Consider the following 13911-nt stretch of genomic DNA (forward strand, 5'->3'; position numbering starts at 1 on the left):
TTTACAGTGCATGCACTTTTCTGTATCTGTTACACTTCAAGAAAACAATTTTAAAGCCCTGATTCATCTAAATGAATCACCTTTCCGTGAGCAAACATCAGGACTGCCCACATGAAGCTTATCCTCAATTACACCAGATTTGTTTGTTGCTCTGTTCTAACAGTGACCACATCACCATTCCCCAGAGTTTCCAAAGCATTGAGAGAGCAGGTCAACAAGGGTCTTTGCATTTGTGCATGCAAGAATACATTTCAGGAGGGCTGCCACCTAGGAAGTTCAGCACCTGCCTCCAATATTATGAGCATGTGTTCTTTCTTGCGTGTCCATAAAGTAGGAAGAAAGAACCAAGCAGGATAAGCCAAACACAGAAAACGTCTCATCCAAATGCAAAAGCTCTCTTGCCTATGTCCCATTTTAAAAGTTCTTATTTTTGTATGGAAGGTTTCACAGGTTTGCCTGTCACCCTTGAACAGGGGCCACGCTAATCTTGTCTGTGTCGCTCCAGTGTTTTCAGTAGATGTGCTGCCAAAGCGAACACACCTGTCTCATTTTTAACAGCCAATGACACTAGCACCATTTTTCAGGAAAAATAAGAAACCTAACCCCTGCATCCAAGAGTGCAGACAGCACCTCTAAACAAGAGGGCATAGGGTAGCAATCAAAACTGTTCCAAACTGTGGCAGGCCCTAGTGAAGTGAGAGATGGAACCCAGGGTACTGTCTGCTTCTCATTAGCTGTTATTGCTTCTTGCAGGAACAAGGTGTTTGAAAAATCTTTTTTTATTAATTTTTTAAAAAATTTAGAATTTATTTTTGAGAGAGAGAGAGACAGAGTGAAAGCAGGGGAGGGGCAGAGAGAGAGAAGCATGCAGAATTAGAAGCAGGTTCCAGGCTCTGAGCTGTCAGCACAGAGCCCAACATGGTGTTCGAACTCCAGAACCGTGAGATCATGACCTCAGCCGAAGTCGGACACCCAACTAACTGAGCCACCCAGGTGCCCTGGTGTTTGAAAACCTTAAAAGACAAAAGTACAACAACGTATTAGATCAAGGGTTGGCAATCTCTGTCCATGGGCCAAGGACATTTGGTTCAGGGTTACACACACACACACACACACACACACACACACACACCCCATACTTTCTCAGCTGCTTTGGAGAGCTCCTACCACCACTGCAGCTCTTGTATCTTCTACATCAGTGATTCACTGCTGTTTCAGTCCCACACTCTATCTCAGGGGAGAAAGACTGAGAACCACTTAGACAGATAACCACTTCCATACTCTCTCCAATTGGATTATGTGTGAAGGAGCTGGCCCTCTTTCTTTCCTCCCAGTGGCCAGAGGGACACCAGCTGTACTTTTTGCACCTTTCCATCATATGGTGGGGTTGTCGGAATTCTGGTGGCTGGTCCATGGGCATGCTGTGAACACAACCACAGAATAACAGGGTGAGAGAAGAAGCCAGGACTGAGCCAGGGTGGTGTTCTTCCAGGGTCTAAATGAATCCTGGAGGTAGCAGAGATCCTCTGGGTATGCATACCTGGAGCCCAACACCAGGAATTTTCTGGCAGTGGCAACACTCAAAGCCAGGTAGATGACACAAAGACATATACACAAAGAAGCTCATTGAAGCATTGTCATTATAGAGAAAAATGAAAGGCAACTGAAGCCACCAGCAACAAGCTGTGTTCCTTATATGATATCGTCATATACCATGGATTATCATGCAGCCATGAAAAAGAATGAGGCTGCTGTATACTAACTAACACAGAAGGTGGTCTACACCTTGAAGTTAAATGACAAAGGCAGGATGGGGAAAACTATATATAGTGTAATTCCATTTATGTATTATAAAATCCTGAGGCATGCACACAGTCTCACACCCACTAGAAAAAGATCTAGAAAGATACACACCAAATTATTATCAGGTTACCTCTGGGGACGGGAATGGAAATAGGGAAGTGAAGGAGAAGTTTCCAATATTGAAATTTTCATTTATATATTATTTGTTTATGATGGACCAATAATAGTTCTTTTGTAATTTGAAAAAGCAACTTAAAAAAAACAAGACTATGAGAATGGGTTGTGGAGGAGGCACATTTGATGTGGGTGATCAGCACAGCTAGCAGCTTCTGTGACTCAGGTCCAAGGGCTGGGAAGTAGACTCTCTGAGAGCTGGGAGAGAGACACCAAGCTCCTGATTATGCAGGACAGTTCCTTTTTTCCCCCCTTCCTGTTCTCCCTCCTTGGGGTCATGTGCTCTTGGCTCTCTTTGGATCACTTCTAACTCTATGCAGCCAGAGGAGAAGGGCCCCTCCCTCAGAAGACCCAGGAGGATGACTTGGGCCTACTTGGCCCTAAGCCTTATGAAGAAATCTCCTCTTTACCTTGGTGCCCATTGCCTCGGGGCTCTTTCCCTAGACCTTTGTATCAGAGCACAGGATCTCCAGAGGCTGAGGGAAAAGGTGCCACAGCACTTGGCAACTTTTAGTGTAGCCTTCTGGGGCTCTCCACCCAGATTACACCTTAGAATTGCCTGGGGAGCTTTGAAAAAATATAAACCTCAAATATAGACATATATGTTGAAATAGAGAATAAATGTTTTGTTGTGTCAGCAAATGACCAACGTTGGGTAAAATAGAAATTTTCATCCATTCCAGAAGGTGTGTAATTGGTTAAGAACCTTTTGATAAGTCGTTGGACAACATTAAGAGTCTAAAATAGTTTCATATTATTTTGTCCAGTAATAAAACTTCTGGAAATTTCTCCTGGTGAAAAGCAAAATGCCTCAAATAAGGAAAATTTATGTGAAGAGTTCTCTCATTATGTTTCCTTTTGTAATAGCTAAAAATCAGAAGCAAACTAAATGCTCAACAAATGTCAGGTGAATGGTTAAATAGGTGTACTCCATGGAACATTTTGTGACAATTAAAATTGCAATGAAAATTTGCAAAAGTCAGTTAAAATGTAGTAATGATGAGGGGTGCCTGGGTGGCTCAGTCGGTTAAACATCTGACTCTTGATTTCAGCTCAGGTCATTGATCTCATGGTTCATGAGATCAAACCACATGATCTCATAATTCTCTCTCCCTCTCTCTCTGCCCCTCTCCTGCTTGTGTGCTCTCCCTCTCAAAATAAATTAATAAACTAAAAAAAAAAAAAAAAAAAAAGAGGTTCACCGCTAAAAAGATTCTGGCTCTTTAGGAGAAGGTGCTGCAGCCAATTTGCTGTTGGGCCAAAGGAAACAAATGCAAATTGAATAGGAGAGAGAAGCTCAGGAAAGGCAGACAGCAAAAAAGATTGATCACCAGAATATAACGATCATGGCCCAACATTCTGAGGACCTCAGAAGAAGGGTAACATAATGATGTGGCATGATTGGTGGGGCACCAAAGAGCCCCCTGCTTATAAATGTCCTCATCTGGGGGGCGCCTGGGTGGCTCAGTCGGTTAAGCGTCCGACTTCGGCTCAGGTCATGATCTCACGGTCTGTGGGTTCGAGCCCCGCGTCGGGCTCTGTGCTGACAGTTCAGAGCCTGGAGCCTGTTTCAGATTCTGTGTCTCCCTCTCTCTCTGCCCCTCCCCTGTTCATGCTCTGTCTCTCTCTGTCTCAAAAATAAATAAACATTTTAAAAATTAAAAAAAATAAAATAAAATAAATAAATAAATAAATAAATGTCCTCATCTGGTGCTGTGTTGCCTGTAATTCCACTATTAGGCTAACTCCACTTGGGTTATTAAGTATTGCCCATTCATTGTTGCCCTCTTCTAAAACATAGACTCCTGAGAGAAATAACACTTTGACTCGACAACAATTTAGTGGAATTAGTTCATGATTTACTCAGCCAATTTGAGTACCTACTCTGTGCTTGGTACTACAGTAGGAATTGGGATACTATGGAGGGATGACCTCATTAAGGTGACTAAGACTTAGTTCAAGTCAGAAGTACCTACTGAACACCTCCTGTCACCTGACAAGGAGCTGGTGCTGGGACAGGAGGAAGACAGAAAAATGCCCAACACTGTCACCTCCCTCAAGGAGCTCACAGCTTTGTTGGGGGTAGTGGGGGGGGAATCCAAGCACACAAAAGACAGAACAAGCAACTGCTTATTAAACTACTAATATAATCAAGGGCCGACATGAAGAGTGGAGCTCAGAGCCTTTGTGTCAAAGAGTCTTTTCAGAAGCTTTCATGATTGAACCACACTAACCCTTTTCATTAGGGAGCCTGGAAAAGAAGCTATTATAACCCAACTGTTTTCTAAATATTAACATGGGCGTGACTTCCTGGTTCTGAGACCTCACCTTAGTTTCTACCCTACATGCTATAGCTCTGGCTAGACTGAACACTACTGAAAGGGAGCTATTCATTAAGCATTAAGCATTAAGCATTAAGCATTAAGCAGGGTGCTTGGGACTCACCCACCTTCTCTTCCTGTGCCCCAAACTGGCCATTTGCCACATTTGGTGGTGGGCTGAATGGTTTCACATGTACTAAACATCCACAAGATACATGGTTTCTCTCTATCATAGTCATGCTCACAAGGTACCCTCATGAGAAAAGCCTCACCAGCTTCTGGCTCCAGCTGTCATGGGAAGGAAGGATTATGACAGTCACCCAAGTCGGGAAAGGAAGCAAGATTTAGAAACAGAAGAACAGGGGTGGCTCAGAATCCAGGCATCAAGCAGGACCAGATGGGACAATATTACCAAATTTTAAGAAGGAGACTTTTCATGAAATTATGTGCCTTTTTATGAAACTATCTTTAGTAAATTGTGTGATCCTCGAAGCACATTCCAGGCCAGAGGTCCTTTGGGGCTGGATCAAAAGCCCAGAAGGAATGAGGAATGTAGACTAATGCAAGAACAAATCAACATCTAGCCTAGAGGAAGGGCAGAGTCATTGGCACCATGGCTCAGAAAAGACTGGAAGCTCAGAACTGGAAGCTCAGAACTGGAAATCAAATCGGGCATTGCCAAGAAAGAGTAGACAAAACAAAATCTAAGGCCAGGTACTGTGGTGGCACAGGCCTCGAGGGGGAGAGCACAGAGTAGGGTCCAAGCTGAAGATGGGTGTTCAAATCCAGGGGAGCCAACTGATGTCTACAGACTAAGCAAAATACTGGAAAAGTGGTTGCCTCTGGTTTGGGGGACGGTGGTGTTGCTGACTGGGAAGAAACATGAAGGGACTTCCTGAGAAGATACAGAGATGAATGTCCTATATCTTGAAAAAAGTGTGGGTTACACAGGTATATCCATTTGTCAAAAGTCACTGAATTGTAGACTTGGGATTTGTGTACTTTAATGTATGTTAAGTTTTACCCCTCAAAATTGTAAACTAATTAAACTCTCATTAGGCTTACTTTAAGTGGTGCTAGGGATTAGCAATTCTGAAACTACGATTTGTGTATTCTTGACCTTGAGGTTAATGGGAGCCAGATTTCTAAGTGCTGGGGAAAGAAATTACAAATATGGAAAAAGCATTTGTTGTATTAGAATTGGAGTTGTTAGAATAAATATATATTATGTCACATATATCTCCAACATATTTCTAATATATATCTATGCCTCTATATGTATCTGTTTCCATTTGTATATGTAATATTACCTAATTCTGTCTGGTAAGAGGCCTAGAAACAGTGACACACCAGTAAGAATGAGCACTTTTAGCACCCAGATCTTGGTTTCTAAATACCATTACCCACTAAAGGAACTAGCGATTCTTGAGAAATGGCTTATTCTGGGGCTGTGGGCAGGAAAAGTAGAGGATGAGCCTGGAACATCTTATTTTGCAAGAAGGTAAGGAAATGCTCAAAGAATCATGAAAATATGTTCAAAAAGACTCAAGAGCCAGCGCTAAGAGGCTCCCACTCCCCAATCTGGAACAATTTTAACATCAAAATAAATAATATTTATAATGGATTGTACTCCACTGATAGCCTAAGAATCATGTTGATATAGATAGATAGATAGATAGATAGATAGATAGATATAAATGTTAAGGGAAACCTCTTTATTACAGTAGAATGCAAAATGAGAGTTGTAGAAAATCATCAGAGGATGCCAAAATGGATGGGTAAAAATTTGATTTAAAAAAGGATAATTACAGGGGTGCCTGACTGGCTCAGTCGGTAGACCATGTGACCCTTGATCTCAGGGTCATGAGTTCAAGTCCCACATTGGTCATTGAGCCTACTTAAAAAAAAAAAAAAAAAAAGGGATATGCAATTTTGCTACTAGGTATTTACCCAAAGAATTAAAAAATACTGGGGCGCCTGGGTGGCTCAGTCAGTTAAGTGTCCAACTCTTGGTTTCAGCTCAGGTTATGATTTCATGGTTTTCATGGGTTTGAGGCCTACATTGGGCTCTGTGCTGGTGGTACAAAGCCTGCTTGGGATTCTCTCTTTCCCTCTCTCTCTGCCCCTCCCCCACTCACTCTGTCTCTGTCTCTCTCAAAAATAAATAAAATTTAAAAATTAAAAAAGAAGAGAATACAAAAACACTAATTCAAAGGGATACATGCACCCTGATGTTTAGAGCAGCATTATGTACTGCAACCGAATTATGGAAAGAGCCCAAATGTCCATTGACTAATGAGTGAATAAAGAAGATGAGTTATACACACACACACACACACACACACACACACATACACACAATGGAACATTACAAACTGTAATAATCAAGAAATATTACTCAGCATAAAAAAGAATGAAATCTTGCCATTTGCAATGACATAGATGGAGCTAGAGTGTATTATGCTAAGGAAAATAAGTCACTCAGAGAAAGACAAATAGCATATGATTTCACTCATATGTGAAATTTAAGAAACAGAACAAATAATCATAGGGGAAAAAAGAGACAGAGATAAATCAAGAAACAGAGAACAAACTGATTGTTACCAGAGTGGAGGTGAGTGAGGAAATGGGGATTAAGGAGTGACCTTGCCATGATGAGCACTGGGTGATGTATGGAAGTGTTGAATCACTATATTGCATACCTGAAACTAGTATAACATTGTATGTTAACTAACTGGAATTTAAATAAAAACTTTAAATAAATAGGATAATTACAGAGATGTAAAGTATGCAGCAAATGACTTGATGAAAGAGAAAAATAATAACTTCATAGCATCAGATACCACTCTACCAAGTCATCAGGGCTAAGATCACTATATTGTTACAAACCAATATCCCATATCACATGCCCCCGATTAGGATGCTTGGAGAAGAGCACACTATCAACTCTGTGGTATTCCTGCCAAAAATGCATAACCTGAATCTAATCATGAGAAAACATGAGGCAAACCCAAACTGAAAGACATTCTACAAAATAACTGGCCTGTACTTTTTTTTTAAATGTTAAGGTCAAGAACACAATGAAAGGCTAAAGAAATGTCCCAGAATAAAGGAAAATAAATAGACCTGACAACTAAATGCTATGTATAATCTTGGATTTGATCCTCAGGGGAAGGAAAAAAAAGTAAGGACATTTTGGGGGCAATTAATGAAAGACATAGTAGTATTGTATTAATGCTTAATTGCCTGATTGTGTAACTGCACTGTAGTTATTAAGAGAATGCCTTTTTGGAAAATTCATACTGGAGCCAATAGGAGCACATCTCCATCTTCAATGGGAGAGGAGAGTGGGAGAGAAAGAGAGAGAATGATAAAGCAAATAAGGCAAAAATGTAAACAAACAAATCATAAGTTGTAGAAGTTCCTTGAACTGTTCGTGTAATTTTTCAGTAAAACTGAAATTATATCAAAATAAAAGGATCTCCCCCAAAACGAAACAAAGCAAACAAACGTATGGGTGTGGTCAGCAGCCCGGAGGCTTATGCTTCCTGCTAGGACCAGAGCCAGCCCAAAGCGTGACCATTTCAGTGCCTGCAGGAGGGAAGGGTGGGGGGAGGGGGGTACCTGCAGGGTAGGCTTAAGTTGGCAGGCAGTAGTATTATGTAAATTCTGTCAGCGACTAGACCACAAGCTGGGTGCAGTTCCTGGCAGGGCCATCCTGTCCTTACAGCAGAGAGGCCTTTACAGCTGTTTTGTGTCAGATGATTCATAGATAACATGCAACGGAGAAGAATCATTGGTAAATGTGTGAACTGTGCTCAGATTTCAATTTTTCATAAAACAGATTCTTGTTTAATTCTTCTGCTTTTGTTATAGCCATCAGGAAATAGAAATGCGTTTGCATTTTTGCAAGGAGGCCTGAACTTTTAAAATCTGGTAAAAAAGTTTAAGGTTCAAAGATTTTAAGGTATAATCAGTTAAGATTTTCCCTTTTAGTAAGAGTAGTAATTAAGGCATAAACTTTCCCTAAGCAATTTCTTTCCAAAAAGAAGCATACATTTAAAAATAATTCATTAATATCTCTTCTATGGCCATTATTCAAAGCTTGGCCTTCTGCCATGGCTCTAGAACACAGTGATTTTTTCTCTGTCATTTCTTTTTTTGGCCAAAGATTCTAAGAATCTCTGAACTGTTAATTATATAATTTCCTCTGGTTTGTCCCCCAGAAGCTTAACAGTCAGATTTTTTCCCCCAGCAAATTGAATGCCCCACAAATCAAAGACCAATTCTCTGAAAGTAAGACAGGCTTCTTCACACGACCTTTAGGTGGCTATCAACTGCCTTTTCTCTAAGAGGTAGCCACTCTGCCTGCTCCCTTCAAAATCAATCCCATTATGTAAGTTCTTCCTAACCTCTAACTTACACCTCCTGGCTGTGCCTGGGAAGGGCCAAGAGTAACTGCAACACTGGGGAGTGGAACCAGAATTCATCTTCCCTTTCCCTCTGCCTACCTATGGGGAGCATTTCTAACAACCATCCAGGCTCACTCCCAGGCAGCCCTTACTGAGGCCGGGTGGGGGCCAGGGGGCAGCACGTAGCCTAGCCAATGCTAGAGAAGGCACTGTCTCCCTAGGAGGGCCTGGAAAACACAACTCATTAGAGCTAGGCTGAGTCATCAGGGTGTGGAGGCTGTTGGACCACATTCTTGCAACATAACAAGCAAACAGAGTCCAGGCAGAGAACATCTCGACTGTGGATTCTGTAATACTTTTCAAGGCCAGTTCACAAAGGCATTCAGCAGCACTGTGAACGTGAAATAAAAGGCATACAGAACCACAGCTCCAAACTGAGGCCGATTGGAACTACACAAGGTTAGGTTAGCCTGTAGCTGACCAGGACAACACAGGAAGAGGTCTCTTCTGGGACCTGAAGGCCCTGGCAGACGGAAGGCATGAACCCAAGTGAGTGTCTTGCCAGCCTTTGGTCTCCAGGCTTAACTACTCTTGGTCTTGAACTCCTAGCTGGATAGAATTTACTGAAGCAGAAGGTAGCCCTTCTTACCCCTGAGAACCCAGGCAGAGAGGAAAAGTGCTTTGAAACTGAGATCTGTTTGGGGCGCCTGGGTGGCTCAGTCGGTTAAGTGTCCGACTTCAGCTCAGGTCATGATCTCGCGCTCCGTGAGTTCGAGCCCCGCATGGGGCTCTGTGCTGACAGCTCAGAGCCTGGAGCCTGTTTCAGATTCTGTGTCTCCCTCTCTCTGACCCTCCCCCGTTCATGCTCTGTCTCTCTCTGTCTCAAAAATAAAAAATAAACGTTAAAAAAAATTAAAAAAAAAAAAAAAAAGAAACTGAGATCTGTTTCCAGGGTATAATTGCTTCAGTCTCTGAAACTGGAAGACCAGGATCCATTTTCTTAGAGGCCAACAGCAGCCTGAGAGGCAAGTGTAGTGGAGCAAGAAGAGTCAGGCAGACAAGTTGAGCCAGGCCTAACTTATTTTCTTTGAGGCTCAAACCCATTCCTTTCAGGCAGTGGTCTGGAGGCAGACACCTGGCTCTGAGACCAAACTAAATGTTCATCCTTATGAAGAAATGCTTCTAATAGACCAAAAGGTGGGATCCTGCAAGAAGCAAAAAATGCCAAGACTAATGCACTGGTGTGATGGCCACACCCTACCTCCCCAACCAGACATCTTAAACCTGACATTTAATAAGCCATGAGACACTTGTTTTCACTCTCACCATCAAAGTATAGGAAGACAGATGCTCTCTGCCTTTTTGCCTTTGGGTATTTTTCTCCTGCTTCCTGAGCTGTGCTGGGGAGAGACAGAGAAGAAAAGGAAGGAGAAACCCAGGAAGATGAGAGAAATTCTCCCCATCCTTTAACAGATTTCTGTTCTGCTCCTGTGGTTGAGGGGCCAGGGCCTGGGCTGGCTTATCTGCTGTACTCACATTCTGGTCATTTTCTCTCTAAAATAAGGTGGCCAGCACCTCCACTTGTGTTAAATGTTTCTGTCCGGGGCCTGTATACAATCTTGCAAATGTGTCACTGGTGGCAAGGAGGGCCGGGTGTGGTTGCAGACAGACAGACCCAAGTCCATCTTTGCCTCGGAAAAACAAGTTAAGAGGCACACTTTCTAAAGGCAGTCAGATCCCTTCCCAGTCCAGTATATTTGACTTTGTTATGGGATACAGAAGAGATGAGAACTAGCATTTGGGTGGGGGTGGCTAAGTGTGCTGGACACTTTAGCTATGTTCTCCCTTACTCCCCCAACAACTCTGAGGCAGGTGGTATTGTCCCCATTTTACAGATGAAAAAAACTGGTGCTCTGTATTTGATAGGGTACTAGCTACCAGACCTTAGGTAACCGGCAGAATTAGGATTTGAAGCCAATTTGTATGTACAAAAGCTGATGTGCTTTCTACGGGTCTGTGCATACTGTTCTTTGTCATCCCTGGTCACCCAGTGCTTCTTACATCTTTCCTGATTTGTCAAAGATTGCCAGGAGTGACTGAGAGGTCATGATTTGACTTTCATCTCTTAATTTTATTTGACTTGAATTCTATTTTTTTATACAGTTGACCTTTGAACAACATGAGTTTGAACTATGTGGGTCCACTTACACACAGATTTGTTTTTCAATAAATACAGTACAGTACTGTAAATATATTTTCTCTCCCTTATGATTTTAATAACATTTTCCTTTCTCTAGCATACTTTATGTTAAGGATACAGTACCTAATATATATAACACACTAAATATGTGCTGGTTGACTGTTGATATTATTGGTAAGGCTTCTGGTCAATAGTAGGATATTAGTAGTTAAGTTTTAAGGAGTCAAAAGTTATAGGTGGATTTTCGACTGCACAGGAGGTCAGTGCCTCTAACCACTGTGTTGTTCAAGGGTCAACTGTATACTTGGATTTCATTTTAAAAAAACATTTTAAACTATTTTTTAAAACTATAATTAAACATACACAGGACACCTGGATGGCTCAGTTGGTAGAGCATGCAATTCTTGATCTCAGAGTTGTGAGTTCAAGCCATATGTTGGGCAGAACCTACTTAAAAAAAAAAAATGCTGGGGCGCCTGGGTGGCGCAGTCGGTTAAGCGTCCGACTTCAGCCAGGTCACGATCTCGCGGTCCGTGAATTCGAGCCCCGCGTCGGGCTCTGGGCTGATGGCTCAGAGCCCGGAGCCTGTTTCCGATTCTGTGTCTCCCTCTCTCTCTGCCCCTCCCCCGTTCATGCTCTGTCTCTCTCTGTCCCAAAAATAAATAAACGTTGAAAAAAAAATTAAAAAAAAAATGTTAGCTAGCTACCAAATTAAAACACATAGCACAATAGAAACACTAGCACATAAATTTCTGCTGACAGATTTTTGAGCAAATCTTGGTCCCTCCCTCCTTTCCTCTCTCTCTCTGTCTTTTGGCTAACAGGGACTTGAAGTATAATTTGTCTACAGTTAAAATGCACAATTCTTAAGTGTACAGCTCATGAATTTTCACATATATGCACTCCATACAACTACTACCTATATCAAGGTTTACACAATGTTTAGCATTTCAGAAAGTTCCCTTGTTCCCCTTTCAAAGTCATTAGCCCTTGCTACCCTTCCACCACTAATCTGACTCTATCACCATAGACTAGTTAGTCAGGTCATTGATTAGGAAGCTTATGGGTATGCACTGGCCTTTTGTGTCTGTCCCAAGAATGCAGTGCTCGGTCAACTGCCACACAAGGCTCAAAAGCACCTATTTGGTCCATGTTAGGTCTCAGTGGGCTTTCAAACAAATGCATAACCTGCCACATGGCTCTCCTGCTTATAAAAAGTGTTGGGTAGGAGTGCTTGAGTGGCTCAGTCGGTTAAGCATCCGACTCTTGACTTCAGCTCAGGTCGTGATCTCACAGTTCATAGGTTTGAGCCCTGCATCCGGTGCTGTGCTGGTAGCATGGAGTCTGTTTGGGATTCTTTCTCTCTCTCCCTCTCTCTGTGCCCCTCCCCTTCTCGCACTCTCTCTCTATCAAAATAAGTAAATAAGCATTGAAAAAAGTGTTGGATATTCCATTTCTGTAACTAAGACAAGAAACTCAACAATCTTAATGATTTGATTTAGAAATTAAAAATGTTTTGGTATTCCTTTTTCAAACTTCTGGGTCTGTTTATACAATAGATGACAAAGCAAACTGATTTAAAAAATATATATATCTGTTTTACTCTTTGCAACTAAAATTATATATACAAGTGAATTAAATGCCAAGCTTGGCAATGGTTATATCTATATTAATTTTTTTTTTTAATTTTTTAAGGTTTATTCATTTTTCAGAGACAGAGAGACACAGCATGAGCGGGGGAGGGGCAGAGAGGGAGACACAGAATCCGAAACAGCCTTCAGGCTCTGAGCTGTCAGCACAGAGCTCGACGATGCAGGGCCCGAACTCATGAATGGTGAGATCATGACCTGCACTGAAGTCGGATGCCTAACTGACTGAGCCACCCAGGCGCTCCTATTAATTATTTTGAATTTTGGTATTCATCAAAACAGTAATTTTCCTTCATATATTAACTTTATAATTGAATGCTAAATAAATTCTAACTTAAAATATATACAAATTATCTTGTAAATATTTTTAAATTAGGGTTCATTTAAGATTTGTCTGAAGAACTTATACTAATAAAATGTTTGTAACCCACATCCTAGGACATAATTTGTCTGGGCAGAGAGACTTGGCCCTTAAAGTAGCTAGATTTTTTTCTTCCTGACAGCCATTTACCTCAGGCTTACATTGTTCTGAACTGCCCTGTTTTTTTCCTGTCCAGTTGGAAGCACTTTCTCTACTTGCGGAAGCAATGGAAAAAAGTACGGTAAAACCTTGGGTTGCAGGTAATTTGTTCTGCAGTTGTTCCACAAGATGAGCAAACATTTCTGATTAATTTTAACCTGATAAACAAGAAATGTCTTGCAATAGGAGTAGTATGTATGCTGAACATCACATGATCACAATGGTTCTTCTCTCTCTGTCTCTCTTGCCGTGGGACTGTGGGTGATCGTCTCTCATGCTCAGATGCTCAGTCTCAGGCCATGGTGTTTGGCAGAAATCGGTGATTTTTCAGAATGTTGGAAGATGCCCACAACTGGCACTAGTGTATTTTTTGTCACTTCAAAGCATCTTTGGACAGTCCTTTGCTTTTCCATCCAAGAGTAAGCTTAGGAATGCTTGGCTTCATTCTAGTCAGGCAGCTTGCAGATATAGACCCTTTCCTCTGCTGCCTTATTGCCAGTTACATTAAATACACTATATGACAAGAGTTTAATACTGTGTGAGCGTATACAGTGGCCCCCGTGCAGAAAAATTCCATTGAGCTGATAGATAGCAGTGATTCCATTAGTGATAGTGAAAGTTGTCCTACACAATAACCCTCCTCTCTCTTGTCTCCCTTACACCAGCTACAAAGGTTTTCAAAGGTAAGTGCAGCTTAATTTGTTTTTCTTTATATTTTGTATTTTATTATTTTGTATTATATTACAGTATTATAATCATTTTTATATGAATATTTTTGTGGAATGAATCATCTGAGTTTCCATTATTTCTTATGGGGAAATTTGTTTTGATA

At 41.5% G+C, this 13911-nt stretch overlaps 1 long non-coding RNA gene and 1 other non-coding gene across 2 annotated transcripts in view; both read right to left on the minus strand.

The window, feature by feature from the left end:
• Positions 1-428: 428 nt before the first annotated feature.
• On the minus strand, positions 429-538 carry LOC125169189 (U6 spliceosomal RNA). The gene has a single exon (XR_007153513.1). It is a non-coding gene; the product is annotated as a U6 spliceosomal RNA (small nuclear RNA).
• A 379-nt stretch (positions 539-917) lies between these two features.
• The window catches only part of LOC125168324 (uncharacterized), a 34548-nt gene continuing 21554 nt past the window's right edge, over positions 918-13911 (minus strand). Inside the window, exon 3 of the long non-coding RNA XR_007153084.1 lies at positions 918-1421. This is a non-coding gene — a long non-coding RNA (uncharacterized LOC125168324). The remainder of the gene's footprint in view (positions 1422-13911) is intronic.

This window comes from Prionailurus viverrinus, chromosome B3 (assembly GCF_022837055.1).
Source record: "Prionailurus viverrinus isolate Anna chromosome B3, UM_Priviv_1.0, whole genome shotgun sequence".
NCBI classification, from domain to species: domain Eukaryota; kingdom Metazoa; phylum Chordata; class Mammalia; order Carnivora; family Felidae; genus Prionailurus; species Prionailurus viverrinus.